We start from the raw sequence: 16,428 nt of genomic DNA, 5'->3' as shown, positions 1-16,428 counted from the left end.
CACTTCCAACACCACCCCCCCCCCCCCCCCCCCCCGCAATTGTCCTTGTCAGTGGCAAAGGCCAGAATTTCTTGCCCATTCCTAATTGCCCCGAGAACTTATCAAATCCTCCAATCTTCTGTATTTAGTTTGCAGCTTATTTCTTTTCTTGCATTCAACGGAACCTCCGCCTCAATAATTCCCCACTCGCGAAAGGTTCGAGAATGAGGGGGCACGGGTTTAAAGTGATTTGCAAATGTGATGTGAGGAGGGAAAAAAACCTTTCCACAAGACGCGTGGGTCGAGTCTGGAATGCGCTGCCCTGGAAGTGTGGTGGGAGGCTGGTTCAATCGAGGCATTGAAGAGGACATTGGAAGGCAATGTGCAGGGGTAGGGGGTAAAGGGCAGGGGAATGGCACGGAGTCATAAAGCTCGTGAGCCTGTGCAGACACGGTGGGCCGAATGGCTCCCTTTTTGAACCGTAACAATTTTATGATGCATCTTCACCATGAACCCCTTTTTGGCTCTGGCAGCTAAAATGGTAGTTCAGGTTTTTTTTGGAAAGTGTGAGCCACACAGGATGAGTTTCTGGTGGAGGATACTTGCTCTATTTAGGAAGGGTGTGAGCTGAGAGAGGGGGGGAACTGGCTCCCATTTATTCAACCTCCCCCATTTGATCACAATAAAGACTTCTGCACGGTGGGGATTTTGGGGATTCCATGTTGCAATTATTGCAAGATCTTGGTTCGCTGGTAGGCTTCTGCAGTTGGCTTCTTGAACTGGATGAAGCTTTTATTCCAGAGAGTCTTCAACAGAGGAAGCTGGTGTTCTTGATACTGCCTGCATCCCTTGCAATCTTCTCCACTGGCAGGCCCGCCTTCCCTTGAAATACTTCACCCCTTGTGTATTTCCCAGAAGTTTTGGGTGGACCTGTTTGTGGCAAATATTGTTTCAATTCCCAGAACTTTACATTTTTGATGCTTTCTTTGAGACAGTTACGTGTTTCAGTGGCTGTCTGGATTATCGGAAATGCCTCTCTCGCTCTCTCGCTCTCTCTCTCTCTCTCTATTTATTGGCGTCTCGCCTTCGCTCAGATACGTGGTCTTGCGTTTTTATGTAGTTTTCTCTGTCCTCCGTGCAAATCGCCAAATGTCCAATCAGGTGAAAGCTGAAAAATCAAACTTTCGAAAATGAAGGGGCACCCCCTCGTAACTGCCCATTTAACATTGAGCCTCAAGCGTGCTATTGTTGCGATCAGGCAAGCAGCAGACAGTGGAGCTAGTTACTGTGAATGAACTTTTATTTGCATGAGGAATATGCCCGGTAGCACAGTGGGTTGCACAGTTGCTTCACAGCCCCAGGGTCCCAGGTTCGATTCCCCTCTCGGGTCACTGTTTGTGCGGAGTCTGCACGTTCTCCCTGTGTCTGCGTGGGTTTCCTCTGGGTGCTCTGGTTTCCTCCCACAGTCCAGAGAAGTGCAGGTTCGGTGGATTGGCCATGATAAATTGCCCTTAAGTGTTCAATAAGGTTGGGTGGAGTTACTGGGTTACAGGCATAGAGCGGAAGTGTGTGGGCTTGGATAGAATACTCTTTCCAAGGGCCGGTGCAGACTTGATGGGCCGAATAGCCTCCTTCTGCACTGTAAATTCTATGACATCTTTGTCAATCTCCACCTGTTGCTGGCCCCCTATCCAGCCCCTCCGCTCCACGCCACCCCTCCCACGCCACCCCCCCCCCTCTCCATTACCGCCTAAATCTGACCTTATTTCCCGTTCTCTCCAGCTTTCACAAAGAGTCGTCCAGACTCCAAACGTTAGCTCCGTTCTCTCTCCATAGACGCTGTCAGACCTGCTGAGGTTATCCAGCATTTTCTGCTTTTGATTTGGATGAAAATGTTGCATTCTTTCACCCGACTTTAGTCTTTAACGGGTTTGGTTACCGGTTATGGCAATCTAGACAGGATTACCCGATTCATTGCTGCAACTGTAATGTTACATCACTTGATTAAGGTCGTTGACTAGTGGGAATTACGGCTATTTTCCCCCTCCTAGCAAAGCCAAGGCGATTGATGCCAATTAGCGTTCCTACGACTGACACCCGATAGCTCAAGCAGGCCCAAGGACCGAAACTAGGCTTGGCAGAGATTGGCCTGAATCAAATGTTTTGAAGTTTTATTAATAATAAAAAAAGAATCAAAATAGAATAAAGTCTCAGCTTGCTTTATTTTTTAAAAACCCATGTGAATTGTGAAGTTTGCACACGCTGCACATTGTTCAGGAAGGTATTTCTCAGGTCATTCAACACCTGTAGAATTAGGTCAGTTTGCAGAGGTTTCAATTTTCCTTTATTTTTGGAGCCGGACATTCTTTACGTCTCCTGTATCAATGAAGAACAGACTGTCATCTGTCTTTTCAGACTGAAGGCAGTGCTCCGTCTTCTCCAGCAGCCGCACATCCTCCGTTCGAACCTTCTTAAGGGCCTCAATTTTGTTTGAAGAAATCGTGGGTTTACTGCGCAATACCGTACCATAGGTTCCTTCGCAAATTCTTTTCCCCACATCTACCTCTTCCCAGCTAAAAACATGGATGTTCAGTGTTCTTGCAGGGACCACGGAAAACAAGTTCAGTGAACGCACTGTCGAGTTTACGAATGGGCATCTGGATCGGGCAGCAATGGGGACATTGTCCTGATCTACTTTGTATGCAGAGGCCAACCCAAGTTGAGATGTTTGTGAAGGGAGTTGGCAAGTTCTCGGTGGGGGGGTGGAGAGTGGTGGTGGTTTGCCCACTTATGACTGTGTGGTACTTTGTCATCATTCCTACTTCGATTCCCTAGACTCATAGTCATTACAGCACAGAAGAATACCATTCGGTCCATCGAGTCCATGCTGGCTCTCTGCAGAGCAATGCACTCGGTTCCTTTTCCCTGCTCTATCCGCATTGCACTCTGTTTATTACCCTCAAAAGGCCATCCAATTTCTATTTGAAATCTTTCATTGTCTCAGCTTCCACTATCCTCAAATTACCACTCATTGGGTAAACAAGTTCTTCCTCACGTCCCTCTTAAAATTTTGCCAAAACCATAAATTTGTGCCCTTAGTCCTTGTACGATCAGCCGATGGGAACAGAATTTGATTGTCTACGTTATCATTCCTGATGATGCTTTCATCGGCAGATGCATTTGCGACAGATAGATTGTTGGGGACCTGATCAAGTTAATTTTTCCCCCGTATTGGTTCTCACACCACTGACTGCTGGCCTGATCTGGCAAATACGTCCTTCAGGATTCAGTCAGCTGCATCAGCAGCAGCACTACTGTTAGGAAATCGAGATAGTATTTTTATTTGTGGGTGTTACAAATATGTAATTGCTTTTAAGTTTTAGTTTTTTAAGTTCAATTTGGATTTCTGTATTTGTGTTAAGGGGAAACCTGCACGTCTGTGGTTTGTATATCCTGCATTTCTAATGAGGTTTTACGACCCTTGAAGCGGTTTAGGGAAGTTAAAACAGAGCAGAAAAACCGTGCTGGTGCCTAACAACAGGAGGCCCACAGACACGCGGAGAAATAGAACAGATTTAGTTCAGTTGAAAGATGATGCCAGGAGGAGCTGGGCGCAGGAGAGAGAACTGTGGAAAGCAGATTTTCCAAAAGAACCGAAGTCTCAGAAACCAGGGAGTTTGACAAGAGTGTGGAAGGTGAAGCTTGAATGCATGTGCCGATCCAGGGGAGAGGGGACCATCCGAAGCAGACGCCAAAATCCCGGAGGTGGAAACTTGTTGAAGATGTCCCAGTGCAAGCCTAGTTTGGGGAGATGATTCCAAGTCGCATTATTCGAGAGCGGAGATTGGAAACCCTTGTGTGAAGGACGAGAGTTCCAGTGAGACTGATTTGTGGTGTGGCAGAATTGATAAGAGATCCATAGAATCTGCTGTGGATGGCATTGGTCACTTAGCTTGCTGAATGGGGTGTGTCTGACCACAGATCGCCTGTTGGTTTACTAAACTGTATACTTCTGTGAATGTAAGATATATTTTATAACTTGTGTTATCCTTATGAATCTATTTATTTATAAAGGTATAGTTGTGGGTGAAGGAATAGTGTAATAAATTGATCTTATTCAATTGTCATGGGAGTGTTCCTTTAAGAAATGTTTTTGTCTTATCACGTGGCTTCAGTGATGTGTGGGTGGAGCTGGGCTGTGGCTCTGAGTTTTTTTACTTTCATTTTTGAGTTGGGAGCTGGCTGTTGCTCGGAGTTTTACTTTCATTTTGAGTTTGACCTGGTTTTGTACTGCACAGGTTGAAAAGGAGTGTGTATCTATCTTCATGTTGAAAGCTGTTCCAGACTACTTGATAACTTAACAAAAGATAACTGGAAGGAATTCAAACTTGCTGTTTGGGAAATGAAACTAGTATCAATACCAAGTTATATACCAGTAAGAGTGCCGTGTGCTGGGCCACACCTTTGAAAAGGGGGGTTTTGGTTGTTACTTGGATCTTGTTATTAAATTGGAACAGTAAAGGGGAGATTCATTAAGGGTTATACATAGTTTACTGTAGCTGTTTGGGGTATTTATGTTTGTAGTTGATAAAAATGCTTACTGTGTGTGTTTATAAAAATGTTAACTAAATTATGTAGAATAAAGCTTGTTTTTTGACTAAAAGCACCTATGACCTCTGTTGAATAGCATCTGAAAGGCAGGCTCTTGTGCTCATCGTAACCAAAATCAATAAACAGTTGTAGGTAAGGTGAACTCCATGATATAATTTGGTGTTTTTTAAACACTGGCCCATGACGCAATAAATGTATTTTTTTGTCAGAGGTTCATCAGCACACTGAATCTCTGTTCAGTAGCCACTCTCCATGGCCGGGATTCTCCCATACTCGGCAGGGCGGGAGGTCCCGGCGTGATGGAGTGGCGTGAACCACTCCAGCGTCGGGCCGCCCCAAAAGTGCAGACGTCTTGGCACCTTTTAGGGGCCAAGCCCTAACATTGAGGGGCTAGGCCCGTGCTGGAGTGGTTGGCGCTCCGCCGGCTGGCGTGGAAGACCTTTGGCGCCACGCCAGCTGGGGTCGCAGGGACTTCGCCGGCCGCCGGAAGTCCGCGCATGCACCGGTGCGTCAGCGGCTGCTGACGTCATCCCCACGAATGTGCAGGGGAGGCGGTCACTTCCGCCTCTGCCATGGTGAAGACTATGGCGAAGGCGGAAGGAAACGAGTGCCCCCACGGCACAGGCCCGCCCACCGATCAGTGGGCCCCAATCGCGGGCCAGGCCACCGTGGGGGCACCCCCCGGGACCAGATGAGCCCGCCCGCGCCGCCTGCTCCCGCTGGTAAGGTAGGTGGTTTGATCCACGCCGGCGGGAGAAGCTTGACAGCGGCGGGTCTTCGGCCCATCGCGGGCTGGAGAATCGCTGTGGGGGGTACGCCAACCGGCGCGGAGCGATTCCCGCCCCCGCTGAATCTCCGGTGCCGGAGAATTCGGGACACGGCGGGGGCGGGATTGACACCGGCCTCCCGCGCGATCCGGCGGGGGGGGGGGTTGTCGGAGAATCCCGCCCCATATTGCTGAACGAAAAATAAAAGTTAGATGTATCAGGCCTAGTTTCACCTGAGGATCTGACTTGTTCTATAGTAACACCAGCTGGGACGATAACACGACAAAACCACATTTGGGGTGAGCACGTTGAAGTCTTCCACCCAGAGTGCAATCTGTGCCCTTGCTATCCTCGATGATCTTTCCAAGTGGTGTTCAACATGGAAGAGGTGGAATGCATTAGCTGAGGGAATGCAGTAAGTGGTAATCAGCAAGAGATTTCCTGACGCATGCTTGATCTAATGCCATGAGATTTCATGTGGTCCCAAACCTATGCCTAGGGTAACTCCCTCAATGGTTTAGTTTTGGGGTTTGCCTGGCCTGACAGTCCGTCTTGTGAAGCACAGTGCAAGGCCTGCACTTTGATAGGATGGATGCCAGCCTAACTTGCGGCCCTCCTCACTGACCCCATGGAGGGAATAGAATAGAATAGAATAGAACAGTACAGCATAGAACAGGCCCTTCGGCCCTCGATGTTGTGCCGAGCAATGATCGCCCTACTCAAACCCACGTATCCACCCTATACCCGTAACCCAACAACCCCCACCTTAACCTTATTTTTATGACACTACGGGCAATTTAGCATGGCCAATCCACCTAACCCGCACATCTTTGGACTGTGGGAGGAAACCGGAGCACCCGGAGGAAACCCACGCACACACGGGGACATTCCTAGCCAACGGTGGCACAGTTGTGCAGTTTAAGTGGATTGGCCGTTCTAAATTGCCCCTTAGGGTGGGGTTGCAGGAATAGGACTGGGTATTGGGCTTCGGTAAGATGGTCATTCGTAGGGCCAGTGCAGACTCGATGGGCCGAATGGCTCCTTCTGCACTGTCGGGATTCTAGAATTATATACACATATTTTCTGAAAATTACCCCCTTTTAAAATGTTTAATAATGCAACTTTATTAATATTTGTAGTTTCCTTCCTTGATTTAAGCACAATATATGTAAAATTAATTTAACTGGCTAGCTATATCTGAAAGGATTAGGCAGAGTTAATGTAATATCCAACTTAACATATGCAACACTCCCACAGAAAATCCTTTGGGCTTCAGATGAAGATTGGAATATAGTCCCAAAGAGGTTTTCTTTCCCGTCTTCTTTTTAAATGGCTTCATTCTGCATTCCGCACATTTCCAAAAACTTGGCCTGCCTTCTGCATATAAAGTAGACCAGGACAATGTCCCCATTGCTGCCCGATCCAGATGCCCATTAGTAAACTCGACAGTGCGTTCACTGAACTTGTTTTCCGTGGTCTATACAAGAATGTGTGCCGTGATGATCAAGATTCCTTTAGTAGTCTGGGAGAAGTTATTTATTGCATACTCCTACTTTTGGGACTTGGCTTTATCCCTCCTGCATTTTAATCTTTGAGGACTGAGTTACATTTTTTCCACAATTCACACCAATCTTTGACTAGGCTTTTTTCAAAAGCACCCTACCCAGGCTCTCCCCCCCCCCCCCCCCCCCAAACACCCATCATAACCCCGTAACCCTACCTAACCTACACATCTTTGCACGCTAAGGGGTAATTTTATCATGGCCAATCTACCTAACCTGCATATCTTTGGGAGGAAACCGGAGCACCCAGAAGAAACCCATGCAGACACGAAAATTAAAATCGCTTATTGTCACGAGTAGGCTTCAATGAAGTTACTGCGAAAAGCCCCTAGTCACCACATTCCGGTGCCTGTTCGGGGAGGCTGTTACGGGAATCGAACTGTGCTGCTGGGTCTGCTTTCAAAGCCAGCGATTTAGCCCTGTGCTAAACAGCCCCTGGGGAGAACGTGCAAACTCCACACAGACCCGAGGCTGGAATCGAACTTGGGACCCTCTCACTGTACTAACCACTGTGCCAAAATGCTGCCCTGTGTTGGCACCAGTCTGATCCATTCCAGCCGTCCAGTTAACTGAGTCAACTGGCCTTCGGAAGGAGTCTGTGTTCCCATGATAACATCCTCTTTTTTACGTGCGTGTTGTACCGGAAGTAGGCGTAGCGATGGGCGGGGCTCTAACTTTCTTTCCTTCACACGGCTGACTGGGAATCACCCAGTCTTGCCACCTGTCAATAGCGTATATTGAGAAGATTGACAGGTTGATACCCAACCATATTATGAATGCACCTTCCTTGGTCAACCCACTGGGTGAACTTCTTCTACATCTAAATGAATGTGCAGTCTTACCAGGAGAAGGTGGGAGAATGGCACTAGGTGAGTTGCTCATCCGATGGGCTGAATGGCCTCCTTCTGCACTGTAACACAATTCTGAGATACTGTGAACTGGCCGACAGGGCCTCACGTTCACATTTCATCTAAATAGTTGTAGCCAATCATTCCCATCCTTTTTTTTTTGCTGTGAAGCGCAGTCCCGCACACACACATGTTGGTTGTGCGTGACCTGTTTGCCGCACTGCGTAGTATGTTGTAGTTTGCAGTACAGCTATGTGTCTGCATAGCTGAGAGAGAATTGGCGGCAGCGTCAACGTTACAGCAGTCCTTCAGTATGGAACAGAACTGATAGATGTCTGAGTGGAGCTTATTCATTTTGCTTTTGCAGGCACATGGATCAGAGGCAAGGAGAGGAAAAACAAGAGGGGGATTATGCAGCGAGTAGTTAAGTCATAACAGAAACGTCTCAGGGTTGTATGAACCACCGCATTTATCAGCTGAGAAGGAGAATTCAGGGCTACAGTTGAACTCAAAATTCAACTTGCACCTGTATTGCACCTTCAATGCTCTAAAACATTCGAAGGTGCTTTACAATAGCGTTGTCAGAGAAAATGTGGCTCCGGCTAACATGAGGGCAGGTGCCCGAAACAGTGGTCAAAGAGTTTGTTTTTTTAGGTTGACTTAAAGGGAGAGCACTAGGTAGAGATGTGGAGAGGTTTATGATGGGATTTCCAGTGCTGAGGGATTAGGAATCTAAAAGCAAGGCCACCGGCGGTGAAATGACGGGAAATCGGGACGACACGAGAGCAGAATTGGAGCAACATGGAGGTCACAAAGAACTGGTGGAGGGTTACAGAGAAGGTGAAAGCAGGGAGAGATTCGATTTTGGTCTGAGAATTTAAAAATTGAGCCCTCCTCTATGGGAGCCCCAGTTGAAGACCGACCACTGTAGCACATCAAGTCACCTACGGTGCTGAAGGAAGCCATTCGGCCCATCAAGTCTGCACCGATCCTCCGAGTACCCCACCTAGGCCCACTCCCCACCCTATCCCCATAGCCCCACCTAACCGTTGGACAATAAGGGGCAATTTCTACCTTGGACAATCCACTTAACACGTACAGCTTTGGAGTGTGGGGGCAAACCCACGCAGACGAGGGGAAAACATGCAAACTCCAGACAGGCAGTCGCCCAAGGCCTGGGTCCCTGGCGCAGTGAGGCAGTAGTGCTAGCCACCGTGCCACCCTTCCCTTTCACAAGTATTATTGTCCACAACATTACGATGAAGGTAGCTGAAAGCTTCAACCCGAGACCAAAGCTGAAATGGCAGCTTTGCCTATAGTCTCAGAAGTTGAAGTAGAGTTTGAGGAACGTAACTGGAATGTAGAAGATGAACCAAGCGAAGTCCATCAGGATCCAAACGCGGACTTGCCATCCGTTGGAACTATGGTGACCCTGTCACTTGCCCAAATGTGCTGATGGTGTGTGAGAAATCCTGGTGGGGTATGGATCAGGACAAGTTCAGAAATTCATTTTCCATAAAGATGGTAATCAAAGAAAATTTTCAAATCATGGCTTTGGGCAAAGGAATTTGACAAAAACGATGCCATTCGGAAACATAGATAAACCAATAAGTTTCTTGAAGACTTGTAGGAATGACAAAGGGTTTGAGCAAACACATGCAGATATACGTGAACTTGCTGAGTATTTGGAAATACTGGCACACTTTGAACCAGATCGAGTGTGCATCAGGAGCAGGAGGAAACACTTTTCAGATGAAAAATGAAATGAAAATGAAAATCGCTTATTGTCACGAGTAGGCTTCAACGAAGTTACTGTGAAAAGCCCTAGTCGCCACATTCCGGTGCCTGTTCAGGGAGGCTGATACGGGAATCGAACCCTGCTGCTGGCCTGCTTGGTCTGCTTTCAAAGCCAGCGATTTAGCCCTGTGCTAAACAGCCCCTGCAATATGAAGCAGATGATGAACCTATAGCGAGCCCGAAGGACAAATACAAATTGCACTTCCATTTTGCAGCTCTTTTCACAGCAACACAATCAATGAAGAAAGATCTGTACGGGTGCATCAAATTTGTTCTGTGTTTGGCTTCCTCCACGATGTTCACGTTTTGCAGAATAGAACATAAAAACAAATTATAGCCTCGCTTCTCAGCCTTTTGGCTAAGATGAGTGTTCGGTCAGGTGTTATGCCTGGACCTGGCATGTCTCACTTGTGGGGACCATGAGTTGGTTTCAATTTCAGTTGGTATTTGGAGCAGGCAAGGAGCTGGATTAGGGGTTTACCCCTGTCCACACTCGAGCTCTGGTTTTGTAACTCTGATAAAATAATTTTAAAAACTGAATAAAAGCAAATGATAAAACACTGCTTGAAGCTAAAGCAAGCTTTAAAGTGTGGGGATTCCAAAGATATGAATGCTTTTGATATGTGCCGTGAATAACGAGCCATTGCAAGACGAGTTCCCAAGTGTGCATGGTTACAAGGTGTGTCGTACTTTGTCTGCAAAACAACCTGAGAGATGGTCTCAGGTTGTCCTCTTGGGGCCACCCTGTTTCTCTGGCCAGTGGTGGGCCAGGCTTTTCTCCTCATTTCTAAATGGAGGACCGGTATCTGCTGTCAAGGTATCTGGGCCCTCATAGAATTTACAGTGCAGAAGGAGGCCATTCGGCCCATCGAGTCTGCACCGGCTCTTGGAAAGAGCACCCTACCCAAGGTCAACACCTCCACCCTATGCACATAACCCAGTAACCCCACCCCTACAATCTTTTCCAAGCGAATGTTGATCAAACCATTCATTAATTCCTCAGTGATACAAGAAAAACTGGTTGGATTATCCACCTTGTCAATAGAACATGAAATTGCGAACAATGTCGACCTGAAGGAACTTGTTTATACATTTGTTAAACTGAGAGCATGGGACGTTAAATTCTAAATGATCAAATTTGTTGCAGAAAAACATCATCTGAACCATATTACACACGTGCATTTCTGGGTTTGATTCCAGCATTGAGTGGCTGTCTGCATGGAGTTTGCACATTCTCCCCTCTTGGTCTGTGTGGGTTTCCTCCGGGTGCTCCATTTGTTCCCCGACAGTCTGAAAATGTGTGAGTTAGGTGGATTGGCCATGCTAAACTACCCGTTACTGCCCAAAGATATGCAGGCTAGGTGGGGTTAGGGGATAGGGTGGGGTAGTGGGCCTTGGTAGGGTGCTCTTTTGGATTATTAGTGCAGACTCGATGGGCCAAATGGCCTCACCCAGCACTACTGGGATTCTATACATTCCAGTGCAATCCTGTGAAAAGTGTAGAGCGACGAGAATAAGAACCATAATGCTACGAGAATAAGTATCATAATATTCTCCTTCCTTTAGGTAAAATAAATCGGTATTATAAATGCAGAATTTTTATTCATACTAATGCCCAAAGAGTTATTTTGTATCGTCCGGCACTGGTGGTGCTGAAAAAGAAGCATTGCCAGTAACCCAAGAATTCTGCCAATCTGAATTCAACCAATCTGAAGGCTCCTCAATGACCTTGTGGTCATGCAGGTGTTGAGTTCTTGGAGAAGATGCAGAGCACAGCAATCTGGTGACAGATGCTGGCAGAACATTGTTCTGCAGAGCAGTAGGAGCTTGAGACAGAAGCACACCAGGCTGCCAATGACAACTGTGCACAAGTTTGACAACTTTCGGTAGTTGTGTGAGATTGGGCGGTGAGAACACGTGTTAATGCCATTTTACTGTATTCATTTTCCAAAACTAATTGTGGTGGGACATGGCGTGGGGGTTTCTCACAAGGTTGAAGGCTTGCCCAGGGTATCTAGTATTCTTGCACCAGTCCTGGCCATGTGTAGGTTCTTGCTGAGATCACTCGCAAAGGGCTATCGGAAACAAGGCTCTCTTTTGATTATGCAGTCACGGAGCAAGAAGGCAGTGAGGCCCATGCTTGAGCTGCGATGCGCACAGTCATTAGGTACATAAAGAGTGAGTCGCCTAGCCAGATTGTACTGGAAGGGCCCCCACAAATCTCAGGTTCCAGCGAATAGCAGAAACAAAGGGGAAAATCCAAGTGAATTTCTAAGAGCTGTGGCACACCTTTGTTTGTGCTCAAGAGAGGTGAAGGAAACCTGGGCAAATCTCAGGATCCTGAATTATACGGGGATTCTTGGGTGGAACTAAAAGCAGAATGGAAAAGAGTCTGTTTAGATTTTCAGGTTTAAAGAGTAAGTATTTACAAAATATAGCTTTGTTTTGTACAGTCAAGTCTTCTGTAACGTAAAATGTGGAATTTTGTGGTGTAATTATTTCAGTTAATAACAAGGAGTGCAAATTCCTCTTTAAAAGTATTGGTATCCCTTTGAAATGATCACAGATGCCTTGATACTATTTCAAAGAAAAGCAGGGTACTTATCCTTGGTGCTCTGGCCAATATCTATCTCTTAATTAACATCACAAGACAGATTAAAAAAAATAAATTTAGAGTATCCAATTTTTTTTCCAATTAAGGGGCAATTTAATAATAATCTTTATTGTCACAAGTAGTCTTCCATTAACGCTGCAATGAAGTTACTGTGAAAATCCCCTAGTCGCCACACTCCGGCGCCTGTTCAAGTACAGAGAGACAGAATTCAGAATGTCCAAATTACCTACAGCACGTCTTTCGGGATTTGTGGGAGGAAATCGGAGCACTCTGAAGTAACCCACGCAGACACGGATAGAATGTGTTGACTCAGCACAGACAGGAGGAGGTGGTGGAAGCAGGGACAATAGTGACATTTAAGGGGCATCTTGACAAATACATGAATAGGATGGGAATAGAGAGATACGGACCCAGGAAGTGTAGAAGATTTTAGTTTAGACGGGCAGCATGGTCGGCACAGGCTTGGAGGGCCGAAGGGCCTGTTCCTGTGCTGTACTTTTGTTCTTTGTTGACAGTGACCCAGCTGGGGTGGGTAGCTGTTTTAGATTCAGAAAAAAACTTCTGCTTGCGCCCTATCAGCTCCTAGATTTCCTGGTCGTTCTCATCAACCCAACCTTGGTGCTTCCTAGTCAAGTGACTCAGGGTCTCTTCACAGGTGCTGATTATCCTTGAGGGGTGACCAGGCATTGCGGACTCTCAGCATCTCTGGGTCACTGAGCATTGTCAAGGTTGGCACCAATGCACTAGCTGAATAGAGTTCTCTTATCAGGGTCTTTGAGCGCCTCAACTTTGATTTTGCTGTGGCATTGTTTCCGTTGCTGTCACTGCTTTGGGGCTACATTGGTGTTGGTTACAGAGCAGATCAAATGGTGGTCTGTCCAGCAGTCACGAGCTCCTGTCATGGTACAGGTGATACGCACGTCCTTGTGGTCCCTCGCTCGGATGATGACATAGTCGAGCAGGTGCCAATGCTGGAGCGGGGCTGTTGCTATGAGTCCCTGCACTTGTCCTCTGATGAAGCAAGGTGTTCCTTATGATAAGGCATTTAGTCAGGAGCAGGGTACCATTCCATAACTCCCTTTCTTTCTAATACACCTCCCCTGATGACTGTGTCCTTTCCAAATCAGGCGTAGTCATCAAGGAGGATCAGCTTGTTGCCTATTGTACTTTTATTAAAACAAAACCCAAAAAAGCTTGTTGCCTATTGGGACTCAGGCCAAGGATTATCTTTCTGGTTTACCTTTCCAAAAGCTGTAACCGTCACCTTGTTTAGTAACTTGATCTTCCCCTGTCCACCGGGTCTCCCTTAGGGCGATGTAGAAATGCTTGAGCCCTCGGGCAAAGATAGCATAATTCCTGTCTGTCGCTATTAAGGTTGAAAACCATAGTGAATAACCACTCACTTCCCCGCATTATACGCCTTCTGCCACCTTGCTGCCCATCCATTTAACCTGTCTGAATCTCTTTTGCAGCCTCTTTGTGTCCACTTCACATTTTGCATTCCCAACTCACTGTGTTGTCAGGAATCAGGCAGTTTTAAATAACCTATATTTGTACTTGTGGGTAGTTGAAATAAGGCATAGCTTTAAGTAAGTTTATTTCTGTGGTTCTGTAATTTGAAGGGGCTAATCACTTCAGTTTGTTTTCAGATGCCTGTATGGTAACGAGAGTTCATGACAGGAAAGCAAACAGGGTTTAAAGGAAAACAAAGTTGTTGCTTAGCAACCAGGGGCCACCTTAGGTTGGAAAGAACTTTTGTGCTTAGTTTTAAGCCGGAACAGGGTAAACTGGACAGGGCCAGGAAGTTCAAAAGTAAGTTCAGAAACCAGGAAGTTCAAAGAAAATGTATGTATCTGGAAGACAGTTAAATTAAAGGAACAAAGAAGTTGAACAAGGTCCTGTTGGGTGAAGTTAAAGTAAAAAGCACAGAAAATGTTCTGATTTAAAGAGACAGCTGCAAGAACCAGGCTTAAAGTAAGAATCCAGATATCCGAGGTAAATCAAACATTTGATGACACCTTAAGACAGCCTGTGAAGCAGTGATGTTCTGTTTACGTAGCTGGGTGTCTGAGAGATTATATGGAAGCTTGAATGCACGTGGCATTCCAAGACAGAGGAATACTGAGAGGAGAGATTGAAAATCTGGAAGTGGATCCTCAATGAAGTAATCTGAGAGAAAGCCTTGTTTGGGAGAAGATTTTAAGATATGTCTTACTCCAAGAGTGGAGTTTTAAAAACATAGTTCCAAAGCAACCGGTTGGTTCACAGTGTGACAAGCACTTGGGGGATTTCGATGCCACTGGTTTCAGAGTGTGGTGCATCTGACCACATTTCGCCTGTCGGTTTACATAGACTGTATACTTACTGAGAACACTAGAGTATTAGAGATCCTTCTGTACCATCTGTTATCCTTATAAATCTGTGTAGATGTGTAATGATATAGGTGGGGGTGACGGAGTAGCGTTTTATACTTAATCTTTTCATGTTTAATAACTTATTTTTATTACAAGTTAATCGGCAGTCCTGTGACTCTGTTCATCCACGTCTCTAAACAAAAAAATTAGTTACGATCTATCGGGCCAGGGTTCCGTGCTGGATTGTGACCAGTAATGGCAACAGCTGGGATCGTAACATTGTATGTAAGGAGAAGCACCATGAGTATAACCACCAGGGAGTCGCACATGTGCAAATTGATTTGACATTAGGAATCAGGTCATAAGGAAGCTGTGCATGGAAAATGTCCTTGGAAAGCTTTGAGAGCAAGTTTTACAGATGGCACCAAGATGGCTCAGTTTTGTTGTGCTCTTTTCTCTGAGTCAAAAGTTTGTGAGTTTGAGTTCCAGTATAGAGGCTTGAGCACATAATGTAGGCTGACATTCCACTGTGGTAAATTTATAGTAAAATGTCATTCAACCTCCTTCTTTTGCAATGATACACATTAAGTAAACACACGGCTCTGTTGGTGTATATGGAACATTACTCATACACAGAACAGACGAGTGGCCGAATTAAACACAGTTGATTTCTGCCCTTTCCAGATTTCATTTTGCTTACATCAAAGAGCCATGCCTGAGATAGGACCTCATGATATATTTATTCCCAAATCCTTTGCAAACACTCTTATTTACATAAACTTATAGTTGTTTATTTCAATGCTCCTTTCTCTCAAACAATTTGACTGTTCTTGAATCCTTTGTCGGTTTACTAACAATTATCTTTCTAAACTGTGGTTAATAGGTCCTTCTAATAATTGGGGGAGGCAGTGATGCAGTGGTATTCAGAGACCGAGGGTAATGCTCTGGGGACCGTGACTCGAATCCCACCATGATGGTGAATTTTTTAATTCAATAAAAATCTGGAAATTGAGGTGAAAAATGAAATACTTGTCATAAAAACCCATTTGACACATCAAGCCTGCACTGGTCCTTAAGAAAGAGCACCCTACTTAATCCCACGCCTCAACCCTAACCCCGTAACCCAGTAGCAAGGAGCAATTTAGCGTGGCCAATCCACCTAACCTGCACATCTTTGGACTGCTTGAGGAAACCAGAGCATCCACGCTAAATTACCCCTGACGCTCAACGAGATGTGTGCCTCTGAGCTGGTGGAAGATGGGCATGACAGATATTACACATCCATGGTGGCATTTTTTGGAGCTCGCCTCCAAGGTGTTCTTGTGGCAGGCGGGAGGAGGGCCCACTCTGGATGGGCCTCCACCATCAGTTGGAGATCCTGCAGCAGAATGGACATGTGGTCTGTGAGAGGGGAGGATCATCTTGTCTGACATGGAAAACTCACTTGAGACAAGTCATCTGGGTGGGGGTGGGGGGGGGGGGGGGGGTGGTGGATCCTCACCTCTGCAGCACAGGCCAGCTTCTCTGTCGGTGACTGCTCTGTCCTCGGTCACCCCCGCGACCTCTAGGGCCCGTTGCTCATAGGGGGTGAGGACTCTGATGTCCGGCACCCTGGTGCCCATCTGCAACTTTTTCTGCCTTTTGTGTGCCAACTTCTCCTGCGGGGGCAAAGAGAGGGCATTTCTTGCATTACGAGAGGGGGGGGGGGTGGTTATGGTGGGAGACAGGCGTGGGTACCACTGCTGGGCATGGGTGGGTTCTGCTGGTTGGTGCCACGGTGGCACAAGCATGGGCACAGGCATGGAATTGTGCTGGTCGGGTTTGTGGTGCCAACAGCCGGCTCATTAGCCTGGTGTGGGTGGTCTGGGGGTGACAGGTGGGACCTGTGCCAGGGGG

Source organism: Scyliorhinus canicula, chromosome 9 (genome assembly GCF_902713615.1).
Source record: "Scyliorhinus canicula chromosome 9, sScyCan1.1, whole genome shotgun sequence".
NCBI classification, from domain to species: domain Eukaryota; kingdom Metazoa; phylum Chordata; class Chondrichthyes; order Carcharhiniformes; family Scyliorhinidae; genus Scyliorhinus; species Scyliorhinus canicula.
This window is presented reverse-complemented; position numbering follows the sequence as displayed.